We start from the raw sequence: 19657 nt of genomic DNA on the forward strand, positions 1-19657 counted from the left end.
CCCAACCTGTTCTCCAATACTGCATAACAAGTATCATTCATTTCATGTTCTTTTACTTTTTTCAAACAAAACTCTTTTTATTATTAAACTCCGGACTAAAAGTTACAGGATAACCATAGCTTGCATCAAGCCGGCAATCTCCGTGGGATCGACTCTTACTCACGTAAGGTATTACTTGGACGACCCAGTGCACTTGCTGGTTAGTTGTGCGTAGTTGCAAAAGTATGATTGCAATTTCATGCACCACCTAGCGTGGTCCCTCCGGGGGTTTTTCCCCCGGGCTTCCGATCTCTTTGGGGGAGACCGAGTACGGGAGAGGCTCAAGCTAGGTCTGTAGCGATCCTTGGCCGTCAGTTCTCTTTCGTGGCTCAAGCTACATTATCCTTGCGCTGTGATGCACCACTATTTTGTGGTACACCTTGTGCTTAATTGAGTGGATTTTATCCACTATTCTCACACTTATTCATAGAAATCGCATGTTTTACATTTTCCTTCATGATTTTATGCTATGATTGAAAACATGCTTCTTTGGTCTTAATTTTGCTATGTTTAATCCTCTCTTCTTACCATTCGATGCCTTGATATGTGTGTTAAGTGATTTCAGGATTTATAGGGCAGTAATGGCTTAGAGGATAGAAAGGAAGCATGCAAAAGTGGAAGGAATACAAGAAATTGAAGGAATTGCTGAGCTGTCCAGCCTGACCTCTTCGTACTAAATCGACCATAACTTGAGCTATAGAGGTCCAAATGAAGCAAATTTAGTTGTGTTGGAAAGCTAACATCTGGGGCTTCGCAATGATATATAATTTACCATAGCTGTCTGGCTGTTAGAGGACCCGCACGCGTGGATCATGTGTAAGCGTGACCTGGCGAAAGTTCAATCTACGCGTACGCGTGGACGACGCATCCACGTGGACGTCGCATCCGCGTGACATGCGCATGTGTTGGACGTATCAGAAATCTCTTGGGGTGATTTCTGGGCTGTTTTTGACCCAGTTTTTGGCCCAGAAAATATAGATTAGAGGCTACAGATTGGGGGAATCCATTCATTCATCATACACTTATCATAATTCACACTTTTAGGTTTTAGATGTAGTTTTTAGAGAGAGTGGCTCACTCCTCTCTCTTAGGTTTTAGGATTTAGGATTTCTCTTCTACTTTTATTTGTCTTGGTATTCTAGTTTATTGATTTCCCTTGTTAATTACTTTAGTTTATGAATTCTCATGTTAGATTGATTTTCTATTTAATACAATTTAAGGTATTTCAGATTTATTGCTTCTTCTACTATTTGTTATTGATTGATATTTGCAATCGGTTGTTTGGATTTAATATTCCTAGCTAGTTTTTTATGTTTTTATGTTATACCCTCCAAATGCTTGACAAAATGCTTAGAAGGATGTTAGAGTAGGCTTCTATGTTCTTGGCTTTGGTTAAGTAATTGGTGACACTTGAGTTATCAAACTCCCTTGTTGATTGATAATTGGAAGTTGCTGATTGATTTGGATTCCACTAAAGCTAGTCTTTCCTTAGGAGTTTACTAGGACTTGATGAATCAAATTGATTAGTCTACTTGACTTTCCTTCATTGGTTGAGGGTTAACTAAATGGGAGCAATGGACAATTCTCATCATAATTGATAAGGATAGCTAGGATAGGACTTCTAGTTCTCATATCTTGCCAAGAGCTTTTCTAGTTATTCATTTATTCCTTTCGCAATTCACTTTTCTTGTTTCCTATCCAAAACCCCAAAACACACTTTTCCATAACCAATTATAAGCACACCTCCCTGCAATTCCTTGAGAGACGACCCGGGGTTTAAATACTTCGGTTATTATTTATTAGGGGTTTGTACTTGTGACAAACAATCTTTTGTACGAAAGGATTTTAGTTGGTTTAGAAGCTATATCTTCAACGAGCCTTTATTTGTGAATTTTAGACCACACAAAAATCCGTTCGTCAAAATGGCGCCGTTGCCGGGGAGTTGCAAACGTGCGCCTTATTATTGCTTATTGTAAATATTTGCTTTTTGCTTATTTGTTTGTTTTTGTTTTTAAATTTTTTTATTAACTACTATGAATTCTCACCCCCTCTGGCTTTAAGTTTGGTTCCAATGTTGTTGTAAGGAATGGAAGCTATAATGAGAACAGGCATCAAGGTTGGAAGAATCAAAGATGGGAGGAGCCACCAGGATTTGATCAACCCTCTTGGCAACAACCCCCTCCAATACACTATCACCAACAACCATTCTGTGATGCATACCAAGACAGTAGTTATGGTGGACCCTTTTGTGACAACCAACCTCCACCAAATTACTATGGTCAAGGGCCATTCCAGGGTGCGTACCAAGATGATAAATATAGTGGACCCCTTGTAGTTACCAACAAGCCCCACCATATACTTATGAACCACCTCCTTAACATAACTTTGAACCACCATACTCACAAGCCCCTTTCTACCATTCACCCCCATATGACTCTAACCCTTACCCACCATACCAAGAGCCTTACGAGCCATACTTCCAAGAACCACCACCTCAATATACACCATCTCCTTATCCTTATCAAGATGAACCCCCTTCCTATCATGAGCCCTTTCTCCTAACAAATGAACCCTCCTATCCACCCCAACCTTCATTGGATAACAACACTCTTAGTGCTATTCACCAAAATACAAAAAACATGGAGAACACATGTAACGACCCAATTTTCAGTACGTCTAGGACACACCGGAAACTGAGCGCTACCAATTTGTCTTCCTAGTTATTATCTATTATTTACCATATGAGCCTGATTCGTTGTTAAAAGCGTAGTTAAATTGCGAGGTATATTTTATTTTTTTATTTTTTTTGGAAACGTTTGAATTAATAGACGGAATCACTCATAATCAATTCACAAGTAATAACAGATAAAACAGTTATAAACAACCACACATAAATACATCACAAGCAGTTAACAACATTCAGTGATCCAGCCTTTGTTTAAGAATAGTCTTTTAGTTAGAACACCCCTAGATATAGCTAGATAATAACTATATACATATACATACATACAACATCCCAGGTCCTGACCTGTTCAAGAAGTCCCTAAGCTGGCACCCAGGCTAGCCTAGACTCTATACTCGCCTAGTCCCTCTAAACTACTAAAGCGAGAGAAAGTACATTCTAGGTCTTCAAAACTCAAGTCAGGTGGAACATCATCAAAAGGTAGAACATCATTTATTACTCCTCTGCACGATCAGACATTGCCACATGACGTCTCTCTGGTACCTCATCAAGTAGCCACACAACGGGAGTCTCGTACACAGGATTCAGGTTAAAGTGCGCATACGAACGGGGTGCAGACGTTGGCTGGTCTCACAGTATATACATATACATAGATAAAGAGATTCACCCTAGACTCAGAAGACTACCTAGAGCGGAATTCTCTTTACGAATGGTCATTAGCGAACTACAGAAGGGTACTCATGCTTCCATCTGGAGGAGGAAGGGAGAGAGAAGGGGTAAGAACTGGGGAGTTCTTAGTAGGGCCGGGGTTATTAGTTACATTCGTTAATTTTGTCTTATTTAGCAGACTAATAGCAGAATATAGAGAAGTAGTAACAGAAGACAGATAAATAGAGAAAATAGAGAAAACAGAAAAAGATCGCAAACAGAAGAATACAAGAAAGTAAAACACAGACACAAACACGGAGAATAGAACACAAACAAAGAAAGCATACATTCATGCAACAATCATAATAGAGAAAATGCACAACCAAGTATGATGCATGTCTAGTCCTAGCGCAGGTAATGAGCTCATCTGTCGGTTACATACCCGCTCCCGACGTTACCCAGCAACCTCTGTCTGGATAAGGCTTTCCTGTTGGCAATATCCACTGCAAGCAACCTTTGTCTTGCAGGGTATCCACTGCAAGCAACCTTTGTCTTGCAGGGCAAAACTTACTAGCCGATATACGCCCAACAAACTCACTGTAAGCAACCTCTGTCTTACAGGAGCAACAACATACTCACTGTAAGCAACCTCTGTCTTACAGGAGCCACAACACACTCACTGTAAGCAACCTCTGTCTTACAGGAGCACATTCATCTTGATACCTCTGTAAGCAACCTCTGTCTTACAGCAAAGCATTATAGCAAGGTATCCCAGGAAAGCGTTCTCAGTGGTCGTACCACCATCTATCTGACTGCCTCTCTGCAGCAGATTCTTACATAATCATTCTCATTATCATCATTCATTAACATTCTCATTATTCATTATCACTTTCACATTCTTATGCGGTACCTCTTTCTTTCTCTGTTCAGCTATACAAACTCTACATCTTTCACTTTTACAACATCTTAACTCAAACCATTTCTCTTTATCATATTATTCTTTTCTCTTTGTATCTCTTTACTCTGTTCTAGTTACTCTGTTCTCTGTATCTCTTTACTTTTCTCTGATTACTCTTTCTTCTGTATCCATATCACTCTTTTTCTCTTTATCTCTTTACTTTACTCTGATTTCTCTGCTTAACGTATGTATTTAAAGCTTATGTAAATTTCGGTATGAATAGTTATTCTGCCCCAAGTATAGGTTCATTAAGTCTATACTGAAACAGTTTAACTTTTCATATTATACCTAACCCTAGTCGCAACTCAAGGACTAACTATGTTGTTCTAGTTCGTTCACTAATTTTATCTGTTTTTCTGTCATTAAAACTTTACAGACTTTTTCTTTGAGTCTTATCTTTTCTTCAACTTTTTATCTTTCTTTTATCTTTGCCTCACTAATATGTTCTTACCACTCCCTAAGTTTTTTATGAAGGTAATTATGAGATTCTGCACTTAAAGTTGTCTTTCTAAAGCTTTTACAGAAAACTGCCTTTTCTGCATTATTTTATTATTTTTATTAAAATATTATTTTTAATTAAATATTATTATTTAATATTTTATTATTATTTATTATTTTATTATTATTTTTTCGAAAATTAACTTACCTTTTACTTTTAACCTTTAAAATTCACTTTTTACCACCCGTAACTTTTAATATTTCTGCTTTTACCATCCTAACTTTCAGAAATTACTAAACAACCCCTCAAACACCAAAATAATTACTTCCTTGCCCTTTTGTGAATCAAAAAGGTGTTCTTTATTGTTCTTCACCACACTCAAAGTGTTCTTCGTGTTCTTCATAAATTCTTCAGATTCTTTCTCTGTTTTTACCCGTTTTTCAATCTTTTCAGCAACCGATTTTTACCAAAATTCATAATAAATTCCCAGCCACTAAAACCCCATCTTTTCCACATGATTTCAACACAAATTGAACCTCAATTTAGGGCCTAGGGTTCGTTTTCCAGCAGCCCTCAAGAACAACATTCATAGCTTAAATATCATCAAATTTCATCAAAATTTCAACAAACTTTCAACAAGAATCACTCATATAAACAATCAATTTCAAGCACAGCCAAACCATATCATAATTACACAACTCAAACACAATCAATCAAGATTAAATTCATCAAACCCTACCTTGATTTGCTGCTTCAAATCCGGTTACTCTTTCAGGTGGTCCTTAAGCACTTTTTCCTCCTAAAACACATCAAGAACAACTTTAAATCCACAAACTCTCAACTGACCAAATCTCCCTCAGCACGTTAGGAAGAGATATCTCACCTTAGACTTGCTGGAAATTAACGTTTCTTGGCCCTCAAGTCAAGTTAAGCATGATTCCTAAGGAAGAACATCAAGAAAACACATGTTTTGCATGGTTTTCCTTGAAAACCGAATTGAAGAGGGAGGGAGACAGCCATCTCACCTTATTTCCAGCCTTGATAAGTCACATGGTTATGTAGAGGAAGAAGAGAGGATCATTTTGGTGAAATCGGAGTTTTGATTTGAGTTTTAGTTCAGAAGAAATCAAGCTTTGAAGATTTATGAACCAAGAACTTTCTCTCCTTTTTCTCTTGGTGATTTTCGGCTACAATGAGCAAATGAGGCAGCCTTGGAGGTTTTGGGGGTGTAGGGTGAGCTGTGATTGGTTGGCTTGGAGGTGGATTAAAATAATATTAAAATATCTCTGGTGTACAACTACTAAAACTAGGTGTATCGGAACACTCGTAAAAACATCTCTAAAAATTATTTTCTGAGCTACTAGCATAAATGACACTAGTAACATATTTATTATGAGAATAAAACATGAATAATGAGGCCTTAGCATTGCTAAAGTCATCAGAGAGTGCTGGTGCTAAGCTGCACCAGTAAACCGTAAACCCGGTTAAACTGATTTTCTGTTTTTAACTAAAACTGACCAGGTAACCTTATAATATCATTCAAGAAACTTTTATTACTAATATAATGATAATATTACCCTATTATCTCTCTTCTCTCATGAATCGAGTCCAGTTCATCAAACTGAGACTATCTACGAAAAACCGGATCAAAACTCCTAACCGATACGGTTCAAAAACTATGTTCTTCGTAACTGCATTATCGAGCTTGCCTCATAAAAGGTTCTAGCTTAAGGATGACATAATGACAATGAGGATTGAGATACTTGTTGATATAGAAGAGGTGTTCCCTTTATTGATCTTCTGGCAAAATCCGTGCCTTCAGAAAATATCTCGCATACTCGAAAATCAGGGTTGTTACAACACACTTAACTCTACCTTAAATGGCCTGACCTCTGCTTTACAAGCTCTCGGGTCACATATTGGATCATTGAATACCCCCAACAATCCACCCTCAAGCTCTAGCGCACTTCCTTTTTAACCGCTTAATAATCTCTCCATCCCATCACCGCCTTCCATGGAAGAACACCCACATCCATCAATCCAAGAGAAAGATGATCTCAATTATGCTATTGACATGGAACAAGAGAGAAGGGATCGTCTTTGCGAATTCATACTTCATAAGAAGCTAGAGGAGGCCCTACAGGTGGAGGTAGTAGAGACCCTTGAAGGCGGAGGAGTGGTTGAAGAATTAGTGAAGGAAGACATCAATGAGGAGTCTGATTTTATCTTAGAGCAAGTAGAGAAAGCCGAAATTATCACAGAAGAGGAAGTGATTAAAGACTTGGGAGATGCGAAACCTCCATGGGAAAGTCAAGTCATAGAGCCTCCTTCTAAGACGTTTGAAATTGATGTTGAGGAGGGTGTACAACCTCTAAGGCATATCTTGGTTGAAGACTTTAAAGAGTTGATCAAGAGATGGATTCAATCATTGATGAATCCTTATCTACAATTGAATCCTCTCCCATTGGACTTGACATGAAGATTAAATGAGAAGAAGCACAACCTCCCATGCCCTTGGTAGGTAATGAAGAAGAGATTGAATTGGAAGAAAGCTACCAAGAGGAAGATGTTGAAATTGAAGGAGCTTGCAGAGAGGTGGAAGTTGCCAAGGGAGAGCACAAGAGAATGGAGCTTGAAATGACCTTGCCAAAGCTATTGGAGACCTCTCCCCCAAAGCTATTACCATCCAATACAACAGTCAAGTGGGTAAAACTCCTATCCTTGACCTTTACTTTCTCACTTGAATATGGTTTACTTGAGACAGATGGTCAGCTTAGAGCTCTTTGTGGCTTTGAGGGTAAGAGGGAGATGATTAGTGGCTGGCAACACAATCATAGGTTCGTTGTGGTTAGGAGCTCAAAATCTAAATACAAGGGTTGGTGTGGAGCTCGAATGGATGGGTCTAGGAAACTGTTTGGATGCCTTAGTGAGAATTCGGATTACTTACCACCCGGATGGAACCATGATAATCAACTTGAGGACGGGTGTAGAATCAAGATTTGGGATCCGGAATACATGAGGATCAATCTTGGGAGCTCAAAGCTTGTGAAGAACTCCATCAAAGCTTGAGGAATTTACCTGGTATCGATAGACCTTATTGGAAGTCCAAGCATTGGTGAAAGTTTCAGGATGAGTTCAAGCACAAGCCACCATGACAAGGAGCTCACCATATGTCCAACTTAAGGACTTTAACAAAAAGTGCTAGGTGGGAGACAACCCACCATGGAATGATCTTTCATTTTTATTCTTAGTTTTATTTTATTTTATTTTATTTTATTTTCACAAGTTTTTCATTCATAATTTCTGCATATTCATCTGCATGCTACATTTTGCATATTGCATAAAAAAAGAAGCACACGACGCGCAAGCGTCGCTGACGCGTACGCGTCATATGTGTGTGCGTGCAACAAAAGAATTGAACAGAAAGTTGGGCAGGAGTGGTGCTGGACACGTGCTTGACGCACAAGCAAGACCACACGTACGTATCCCTCACGCGTATGCATCGCTTGTGATTTCAGCCCTCCACGCGTACGCGTCCCTGACGCGCACGCATGACCATGAAAAATCGGCATAAAAGCGTGCTGAACAGAGAGTTGTGATGGTATGGGGCTGGCACTGTGCTAGAGGCACAAAATCACCCACGTGTACGCGTTCCTGACACGTGCGCGTCCTTTTGCTTTCAGACCACCCATGCGTACACGTGGGCGACGCTTACGCATCGTAGGGCTAACTCAGTTTTCACGCGCACGCGTGATGCAGCTTACGCATCACATTTCGTTTCTCATTCCCTTCTACTTTCTTATCTCCTTTCCCCTTCTTTTCCTTCCCCTCCCACATCAACTCTGTCCCCCTTCTTTCCATTATTGTATTTATTTATTTCATGTTGCCTTAGTTATCTATGGTTTCTTCTCATGTATTTTTATGTTGGTGTTAGAATTTTATTTGGGTACTATTTTATTATTTTGAGCTTGTGGATTTTATAAGGAGTGATTTGATAATTGATATTTTAATTTGGCTCTCTTATACATTTGGATTACATTATTTTCATTCCAATTATACCTTACACACCACGTGTTTGTGAAAAAGCTTTTCTGGCACTTTGAATCCTATTTTCTTTTACTCGTTTACTTGTATGCCTCTTTTTCACAACACTTGGATTCTACATATATTTGAGATTATTATTCACAATTGTCTTCATTACATATGCTCTTTAATTTGGCACATTTAATAATTGATGCTTGAATTATGCTTCTCATGCCCATTACTTGCATGTTGTTACCATCTTGTATCTAATTTAATGAATTGCCTTTTTGATCCGTATTGGATTCTTCCATACATGTTGTAACTACTGATGTGTGAAAAACGATCCAACACAAAACTCACCGGCAAGTGTACCGGGTCGCATCAAGTAATAAAACTCACGGGAGTGAGGTCGATCCCACAGGGATTGAAGGATTGAGCAATTTTAGTTTAGTGGTTGATTTAGTCAAGCAAATCAAGTATTGGTTGAGTGATTTTGTATCCAGCAGTAAGTAAATGACAGAAAATGTAAAGGGGGAGGGAAGAATTGCAGAAATTAAAGAGAATTGAAAGTAAAGATGCTAAATCTTAAAGGACAAGAAATTAAATGACCGAAACTTAAAGTGCAAGAAATGTAAATTGCAGTAACTTAAAGTGCATGAAATATAAATTGCTTGAATGGAAAAGGGATTTGAGGACTGGGAATTCAGAATTTAAGCAAGGAAAATTAAATTGTAGCAATTAATAAAGCAGAAGATGAATTGGAAGTAATTGGAATTCAAATAGGAAGGAAATTGAAGTGCAGCAAGGGTTCACAGAAGAACCTAAAAGGAAAATGGGATCTCAGGACTCCAGAGACTAGAAAACAAAGTCTAGATCTCAATTGCCTTCCCAGATCCAAGTTCACAAAGCAATTAACAAGAAATTAAAGAATAAGCAGTAAAGGAAATGTGTTTGAACTCAATTATGCAGAAGAGAAATTAAAGAGATCTTGAGTGGAGATTGAGACAGAATTTCCTCAATTCTTAACACCCAAGACTCAAACAAGAAAAGTAAAAATGCTCCAGCAAGAACAAGGAAGAAGAGAGATCAATTCTCCTCCCCAATTCTCAGAAATCTCCGTGCCTAGCTCTCAATGAAGTTCCAAAATCCAAATAAGGTTCCAAAATCAAAAGTAAATAAAAGCTCTAAAGATCAAAAGTCCAGGTCCTAATTACATCAAACTATCTCCTATTTATACACTTTCTATTCTTGGATTTTGGGGATTTGGATGGGCTTTTGATTTGGTGAAGAAATGAATTTAATTAGATTTTTAATCTAATTTCAGCCCATGAGAAAGTAGCTCCCAGGAGGCTGCCCTGCCCTTGCGGAGGGCAGGGCAGGAAATGGTGCGTGCGGCCCTTGTTGCGTGCGTGTTGGGTGTGTGTGGTGCTACAGGATGCTGCCCTTTGGTCCTTGGCATCAAATTGTGCTCCGCCCTTGTTGTGGGCAGGGCAGTGTTGCTTCTCAAAGCTTGTTTCATTATGTTGCCCTCCTGGAGGGCAGTGTTTGCTTCCTCCCTTCCATGCGCCACATTCCTTTTTCCTTGGGCCACGCTTTCTTAAGCTACGCTTCCTCTTTTCTTCTTTTCTTCACCTTCAAATAATCAAAACAACCAATCAAAGTATCACTAAATTCACAAGGTTTATAAATCAATTAAAAATCAATTAAATTTAGCTTAAACCTCATGAGTTCGCATCAATTTAATGGTGGTTGTTTGATTTAAAGAAGTTATGCATTTTCATTCCAAATCACTTACTTAAGATGCAAGAAAGTGCATAAAGACTAATAAAACAAGTGAAATTAGCTTGAAAAATGGGTATATGATGACTTGTCATCACAACACCAAACTTAATTCTTGCTTGTCCCCAAGCAAGCATCAAAACTAAGAGAAAATGAAATGAACAAGAAAAGAAAACATATCCTTATTAGGCATATAGCAGAACTTGATTCATGGAGTTTTTATGCAGACAATGATAACTCAATTATTGTTGCTGTTACATAATATACATTTTTCCTCAAAGGCTTACTAAACTTGCTGTTAAGGTTTATTCTTTCTTTGCTCCCTTGCTAACCTTTCTTTTCTCATGTTGCATAACAAGCTTATTATTCTTTTGGAGGCTTGGTGTCAAATGTTGCAGTAGTAGCCTTTGGCTTTATTTTTGCTCAACATCTTTTCACCACAGACACATGGCTCACTACTTCTTCCTAGGATCATTGATGCCCAGCATCTCTTTGGATAACTAAATGTTCTGTATCTAGGTTGCTCTTTATTGTGGACTTTCAATTGGCCATCCCAAATCTGTTGATCTAAGTGACCGGGTTTTAAAATACCCCTCAGAATTTACTTATCCAAGCATATCCTAGTACAAGAACACCACAGGCATGTGTCCTAGGATCCAAGCTATTGGTGTCCAGCCTTTATTCTTTGTTTTTCTTGCCACATTGGCTTTTTCTTCTTCTTTTTCTTTCTGTTTTATTTTTGTTCTCAAGGGCTTTTTCTTTTCTGATAACTAACAGCAAGCTAGATCACACTTCAATGAAAATGACATTATGCAGCTATTATTTCATGAGTTATGCATTTAATCAAACACACACACCACCATTAACTTCCATTCTACTTATGCAACATTGGATATTTACTTTTCAATTCAAACAATTCTCTTTTATTCAAGCATATGGGAGACAAAACAAAATTCAAGCTAAGTGATGGATGACAAGCAATATGCAGATTTAGCATACTTAATCAAACAACTTCACTTGCAACTAGATAAACACTTTAGCAGGATATATAATGGTTCCCATGTTCAAAACAATACACAGCAGCAAGGATTAAGTTTAGATACAACCTTTGAAGTTGCAGCCCTTTGATTCTTCCTTCTGTTGTGTTTTCTTTGAGTTAAGATGCACAATATCTTCAATTGTTGACTCATGTCCTGCATAATTCTCAAAGTTGCTTGCTTCTCAAGCCCTTAATTGCATGGTTAGTAGGCATAAATTGAGTGTGGCTCTTGGATTTATTTTGGTGTTGGAGACACCAAACTTAATTACTTGCCACTGCCTCTTATGCAACAAGTTAACCATATGTGAAACCTTGTGTCCTTGCTAAAGGTTATGGAATTAAAGCTAGAAAGCAGTTAAATAGTTGGATAATTTGTTTGATTGCTTAGAGCTAGCACTTTGCAAAAGGTGAGAATGTGTTTTTAAATGAGATTTTTGGTGGAACACCAAACTTAGAATCTTTCATTCTCCCCTAGATTGTTTTGGTGTGCAACACCAAACTTAGCTCCTTGCAATGCATACCAATTAGTCAACATTTTATTGAAAAAGCTATGAAAAGAAAACTACCTCAAGTTGGGTTGCCTCCCAACAAGCGCTTCTTTATTGTCACTAGCTTGACATGAACTCCCTTTAGGGCGGGTGATGCTGGTGATGTCTCAATTTGTCCCCTCTCACTGTAAGCTTTCTCTGTGTGCCTTGATGCTCAATTTCAATGTGCTCAAGAGAGAGTACTTGGTTGACAGTGTAATGATCTTCTGTTCCCAGCTGTTGATATACTAGTTGCACCTTGTCACCTTTGGAAAATCCTTCAGTTGGGATTTTCTTATTTTTCCAACCTTTGTAAGCCTTCTTCTTGTTCTTCATCTTTTTCTTTCTTGTTGATTTTTCTCTCTTGACAGTGACTTGAGTTGTGATACCTTCCTGTTTGTTTATCATCTCAACTTCTTTTTGAATTCCTTCTCCTTCTTGCACCTGCTCATTTTTCTGTTCTACTGTGTTGTTGGTTGTTTCCTTTGGGAGAAAGTCACCACTTGTCTTGCTTGTCTCTTCTTTACTTTGTGATTCTGGAAATACTTTCAGGGTGATTGATGAGCGGATAATTTGTACCCTTTTTGGCATTGTTTTTAGTATGTTTTTAGTATGATCTAGTTAGTTTTTAGTATATTTTTATTAGTTTTTAGTTAAAATTCACTTTTCTGGACTTTACTATGAGTTTGTGTATTTTTCTGTGATTTCAGGTATTTTCTGGCTGAAATTGAGGGACCTGAGCAAAAATCTGATCCAGAGACTGAAAAGGACTGCAGATGCTGTTGGATTCTGACCTCCCTGCACTCAAAGTGGATTTTCTGGAGCTACAGAAGCCCAATTGGCGCGCTCTCAATGGCGTTGGAAAGTAGACATCCTGGGCTTTCCAGCAATATATGATAGTCCATACTTTGCCCAAGATTTGATGGCCCAAACCGGCGTTCAAAGTCACCCTCAGAAATTCCAGCGTTAAACGCCGGAACTGGCACCTAAATGGGAGTTAAACGCCCAGACTGGCATAAAAGCTGGCGTTTAACTCCAAGAAGAGTCTCTACACGAAATTGCTTCATTGCTCAGCCCAAGCACACACCAAGTGGGCCCGGAAGTGGATTTTTATGTCATTTACTCATCTCTGTACACCCTAGGCTACTAGTTTTCTATAAATAGGACCTTTTACTATTGTATTAGAGAGCCTTTTGATCATGTTTTTATGATTGAACTCACTTTGGGAGGCTGGTGATGAGCGGATAATTTGTACGCTTTTTGGCATTATTTTTAGTATGTTTTTAGTATCTTTTAGTTAGTTTTTAGTATATTTTTATTAGTTTTTAATTAAAATTCACTTTTCTGGACTTTACTATGAGTTTGTGTGTTTTTCTGTGATTTCAGGTATTTTCTGGCTGAAATTGAGGGATCTGAGCAAAAATCCGATCCAGAGACTAAAAAGGATTGCAGATGCTGTTGGATTCTGACCTCCCTGCACTCGAAGTGGATTTTCTGGAGCTACAGAAGCCCAATTGGCGCGCTCTCAACGGCGTTGGAAAGTAGACATCCTGGGCTTTCCAGCAATATATGATAGTCCATACTTTGCCCAAGATTTGATGGCCCAAACCGGCGTTCAAAGTCACCTCAAGAAATTCCAGCGTTAAACGCCGGAACTGGCACCTAAATGGGAGTTAAACGCCCAAACTGGCATAAAAGCCGGCGTTTAACTCCAAGGAGAGTCTCTACACGAAAATGCTTCATTGCTCAGCCCAAGCACACACCAAGTGGGCCCGGAAGTGGATTTTTATGTCATTTACTCATCTCTGTACACCCTAGGCTACTAGTTTTCTATAAATAGGACCTTTTACTATTGTATAATGGATCTTTTGATCATGTTTTGATGATTGAACCCTCTTTGGGAGGCTGGCCATTCGGCCATGCCTAGACTTTGTTCTTATGTATTTTCAACGGTGGAGTTTCTACACACCATAGATTAAGGTGTGGAGCTCTGCTGTACCTCGAGTATTAATGCAATTACTATTGTTCTTCTATTCAATTCCGCTTGTTCTTTGTCCAAGATATCACTTGTTCTTCAACTTGATGAATGTGATGATCCGTGACACTCATCATCATTCTCACCTATGAACAAGGTGACTGACAACCATTCTTGTTCTACAAGAAATCAAGGCTCTAGTGAATATCTCTTGGATTCTTTAATCGGAATCTTCGTGGTATAGGCAGGACCTGATGGCGGCATTCAAGAGAATCCGGAAGGTCTAACCTTGTCTGTGGTATTCTGAGTAGGATTCAATGATTGAATGACTGTGACGTGCTTCAAACTCCTAGCAGGCGGGGCGTTAGTGACGGACGCAAAAGTATCAATGGATATTATTCCGGCCTGACCGAGAACCGACAGCTGAATTCTGCTATGCCGTGACAGGGCATATGCCAATCGCTTTCACTGAGAGGATGGGAGGTAGCCACTGACAATGGTGAAACCCTACACGAGCTTGCCATGGAAAGGAGTAAGAAGGATTGGATGAAGACAGTAGGAAAGCAGAGAGACGGAAGGGAAGGCATCTTCATGCGCTTATCTGAAGTTCCTACCAATGAATTACATAAGTATCTCTATCTTTACCTTTTATGTTATTTTCGTTCATCACCATCATACATTTGAGTCTGCCTGACTAAGATTTACAAGATGACCATAGCTTGCTTCATAGCAACAATCTCCGTGGGATCGACCCTTACTCACGTAAGGTATTACTTGGACGACCCAGTGCACTTGCTGGTTAGTTGTGCGAAGTTGTTTTTATGCCATGGTATTGAGCACCAAGTCTTTGGAGCCATTACCGAGGATTATTTGAATATGGACAAAGTAGTGATCACAATTTCGTGCACCAAGTTTTTGGCGCCGTTGCCAAGGATTGTTCGTGTATGGACAACTGACGGTTCATCTTGTTGCTTAGATTAGGTATTTTTTTTTTTTCGAAATTCTTGAAGGTGAATCCTAGAGTTTCATGATGATTTGTTGAAATCTGGCTGGCTGAGAAGCCATGTCTAATTTCATTGGACCGAGGTTTCAACTTATCATCACAAGAGCTTGATGATTTTTATCAATCTTGCTTTTGGAGCAGTGATCTGCTAAGGCTTGGCTGGCCTTTGGCCATGTCTAGTGTTTTGGACCGAAGCTTTCTTTGAAAGCTTGGCTGGCTGTGAAGCCATGTCTAATTCCTGGACCGGAGTCTTAGACTAGCATTGCACTGATTCCTGGAATTCTCATTAAGAATTTTGATATCTTTTTCCACTTAATTTTCGAAAAAAAAAAAACACAAAAAAATTCGCAAAATCATAAAAACCAAAAATATTTGATGTTTCTTGCTTAAGTTTAGTGTCTCATCTTAAGTTTGGTGTCAATAGCATGCATTCATTCATGTGTCTTAAGGATCTTCAAGTAATTCTTGATGATTTCTTACTCTGATCTTTGAATTCTTTTGGCTTGAGTGTTTATGCGTCTCATATAGTGTCAGTAGTATACAAACTGCTAAGTTTGGTGTCTTGCATGCATTGTTATTTGATTCTTGTTGCATTTTGATTATTAAAAAATCCAAAAATATTTTTAATTTGTGTCTTTTCAAGTCAATAATACAAAGAATTGAAGATTCAGAACATACTGCAGAGGAATTATACAGAAAAAGCTGGGCATTCAAAAATGCCCAGTGAAGAAGACAGACTGGCGTTTAAACGCCAGCCAGGGTACCTGGTTGGGCGTTTAACGCCCAAAAAGGGTGCATTTTGGGCGTTAAACGCCAGAATGCATACCATTCTGGGCGTTTAACGCCAGGATGGTGCTAGGGGGAAGATTTTGTTTTTCAAATCAAATTTTTTTTCAAGTTTTCAAAGTTTTTCAAAATCAAATATTTTTCAAATCATATCTTTTCAATCAAATGTTTTCAAAATCAATTTCTTTTTTTCAAAGATACTTACTAACAATTAATGATTTGATTGAACATCTCAAATTTGTTGCCTTTTCTGTGGAGAAAGGTTTAATGTTTGAATCATATCTTTTCTTGTTAGGCAAGTCACTAATTTTCAAAATCAAATCCTTTAAAATTGTTTCCAAAACATATCTTTTAAAATTGTTTTCAAATCATATCTTCTCAATCACATCTCTTTAAAAACTAATCATATCTTCTTAACCTCATCTTTTTCAAAATAGTTTTCAATAAAATCTTTTTGATTTCTAATTTCAAATCCTTTTTCAAAAATCACTTGATTTCTTTCTTACTTTTATTTTCGAAAATCAATTAAGTGTTTTTCAAAATGTTTTCAAAATCTTTTTAATTGAATTTTCGAAAATCTTCTTCCTCTCCTCCCACATCCTTCTATTTATGGAGTACTACTCCTTCTTAATGCACAACTCGAACTCTATCTAATTAAGTTCGAATTCTTCTACTTCCTTCTTCTACTTTTCTTTTCCTCTGACACCTCAAGGAATCTCTACACTGTGACATAGAGGATTCCACATTTTCTTTTTCTCTTCTCTTTCATATGAGCAGGAGCAGAGACAAAGGCATTCTTGTTGAAGCTGACCCTGAACCTGAGAGAACCTTGAAGCGAAAGCTAAGAGAAGCCAAAGCACAACTCTCTTTAGAGGACCTGACCGAATTCTTCAAAGAAGAAGAACACATGGCAGCCGAAAACAACAACAATGCCAACAATGCAAGAAAGGTGCTGGGTGACTTTACTGCACCTACTCCCAACTTCTATGGGAGAAGCATCTCTATCCCTGCCATTGGAGCAAACAACTTTGAGCTTAAGCCTCAATTAGTTTCTCTAATGCAACAGAATTGTAAATTCCATGGACTTCCAATGGAAGATCCTCATCAGTTTTTAGCTGAGTTCTTGCAAATCTGTGACACAGTCAAGACTAATGGGGTTGACCCTGAGGTCTACAGACTGATGCTATTCCCTTTTACTGTAAGAGACAGAGCTAGAATATAGTTGGACTCACAACCTAAAGATAGCCTGGACTCTTGGGAAAAGCTAGTCAATGCCTTCTTGGCAAAGTTCTTTCCACCTCAAAAATGGAGTAAGCTTAGAGTGGAAGTCCAAACCTTCAGACAGAAGGATGGAGAATCCCTCTATGAAGCTTGGGAAAGATACAAACAATTAATCAGAAGATGTCCCTCAGACATGCTTTCTGAATGGAGCATCATAGGTATCTTCTATGATGGTCTCTCTGAACTATCCAAGATGTCTTTGGATAGCTCTGCTGGAGGATCTCTTCATTTGAAGAAGACGCCTACAGAAGCTCAAGAGCTGATTGAAATGGTTGCAAATAACCAATTCATGTACACTTCTGAAAGGAATCCTGTGAACAATGGGACTAGTCAGAAGAAAGGAGTTCTTGAGATTGATACTCTGAATGCCATACTGGCTCAGAACAAGATATTGACTCAACAAGTCAATTTGATTTCTCAAAGTCTATCTGGAATGCAAAATGCACCTGGCAGTACTAAGGAAGCTTCATCTGAGGAAGAAGCTTATGATCCTGAGAACCCTTCAATGGAAGAGGTGAATTACCTAGGAGAACCCTATGGAAACACCTACAATTCTTCATGGAGAAATCACCCAAATTTCTCATGGAAGAATCAAGAGAGACCTCAACAAGGTTTCAATAATAATAATGGTGGAAGAAACAGGCTTGGCAATAACAAGCCTTTTCCATCATCTTCTCAGCAACAGACAGAGAGTTCTAAGCAGAATACCTCTAACTTAGCAACCATGGTCTCTGATCTAATCAAAACCACTCAAAGTTTCATGAATGAAACAAGGTCCTCCATCAGAAATTTGGAAGGACAAGTGGGTCAGCTGAGCAAGAAAGTTACTGAACTCCCTCCTAGCACTCTCCCAAGTAATACAGAAGAAAATCCAAAAGGAGAGTGCAAAGCCATAACCATGGCCGAATATGGAGAGGAAGAGAGGAGGTGGACGCCACTGAGGAAAACCTCAATGGGCGTGCACCAACCCCCTCTGAGTTCCCCAATGAGGAACCATGGGAATCTGAGGCTCAAAATGAGACCATAGAGATTCCATTGGACTTACTTCTGCCTTTCATGAGCTCTGATGAGTATTCCTCCTCTGAAGAGGATGAGTATGTCACTGAAGAACAAGTTGCTAAATATCTTGGAGCAATCATGAAGCTAAATGACAAGTTATTTGGAAATGAGACTTGGGAAGATGAATCTCCCTTGCTCACCAAAGAACTGGATGACTTGTCTAGGCAGAAATTACCTCAAAAGAGACAAGATCCTGGGAAGTTTTCCATACCTTGTACCATAGGCACCATGACCTTCAAGAAGGCCCTGTGTGACTTAGGGTCAAGTGTGAACCTCATGCCTCTCTCTGTAATGGAGAAGCTAGGGATCTTTGAGGTACAAGCTGCAAGAATCTCATTGGAGATGGCAGACAATTCAAGAAAACAAGCTCATGGACTTGTAGAGAATGTTTTGGTAAAAGTGAAGACCATTACATCCCTACTGATTTCATAGTCCTAGAGACTGGGAAGTGCATGGATGAATCCATCATCCTTGGCAGACCCTTCCTAGCCACAGCAAAGGCTGTGATTGATGTTGATAGAGGTGAACTAATCATTCAAGTGAATGAAGAATCCTTTGTGTTTAAGGCTCAAGGATATCCCTCTGTCACCATGGAGATGAAGCTTGAAGAGCTTCCCTCAAATCAGAGACAAATAGAGCCCCCAAAGTCAAACTCTAAGTTCGGTGTTGGGAGGCCACAACCAAACTCTAAGTTTGGTGTTGAACCCCCACATTCAAACTCTAAGTTTGGTGTTGGGAGGTTCCCACATTGCTCTGATCATTTGTAAGGCTCAATGAGAGCCATCTGTCAAGCTACTGACATTAAAGAAGCGCTTGTTGGGAGGCAACCCAATGATTATATTTTATATATTTTCTTTTGTATTTTATGTTTTTTGTAGGTTGATGATCATAAGAAGTTACAAAATCAATAAAAAAAGCAAAAACAAAATGAAAAACAGGAAGAAAAACAGCACACCCTGGAGGAAGATGTTGCTGGCGTTCAAACGCCAGTAAGCCTAGCAGTTGGGCGTTTAACGCCCAGTCTGGCACCATTCTGGGCGTTTAACGCCAGAAAGGGGCACCAGACTGGCGTTAAACGCCAGAAAAGGGCAAGAACCTGGCGTTAAACGCCAGGAATGGGCACCAGCCCGGCGTTTAACGCCAGAAATAGCTCAAAACGTGATTTTGAGCAACATTTGGTGCAGGGATGACTTTTCCTTGACACCACAGGATCTGTGGACCCCACAGGACCCCCACCTACCCCACCACCACCCTCTCTCTTCTTCCCCCATTCACCAATCACCTCAATACCTCTTCCCCAAAAACCCTTCACCTATCAAATCCCATCTTTCTCTTCACCACTCACATCCATCCTTCATAAATCCCCACCAACCTCACCCTTCAAATTCAAACCACTTTCCCTCCCAAACCCACCCATA

General features: G+C 39.0%; 1 non-coding gene across 1 annotated transcript; it reads right to left on the reverse strand.

The window, feature by feature from the left end:
* Positions 1 to 17211: 17211 nt before the first annotated feature.
* LOC130938401 (small nucleolar RNA R71) lies at positions 17212 to 17319 on the reverse strand. The gene has a single exon (XR_009069569.1). It is a non-coding gene; the product is annotated as a small nucleolar RNA R71 (small nucleolar RNA).
* Between the last annotated feature and the right edge of the window lie 2338 nt (positions 17320 to 19657).

Source organism: Arachis stenosperma, chromosome 6, assembly GCF_014773155.1.
Source record: "Arachis stenosperma cultivar V10309 chromosome 6, arast.V10309.gnm1.PFL2, whole genome shotgun sequence".
NCBI lineage: Eukaryota > Viridiplantae > Streptophyta > Magnoliopsida > Fabales > Fabaceae > Arachis > Arachis stenosperma.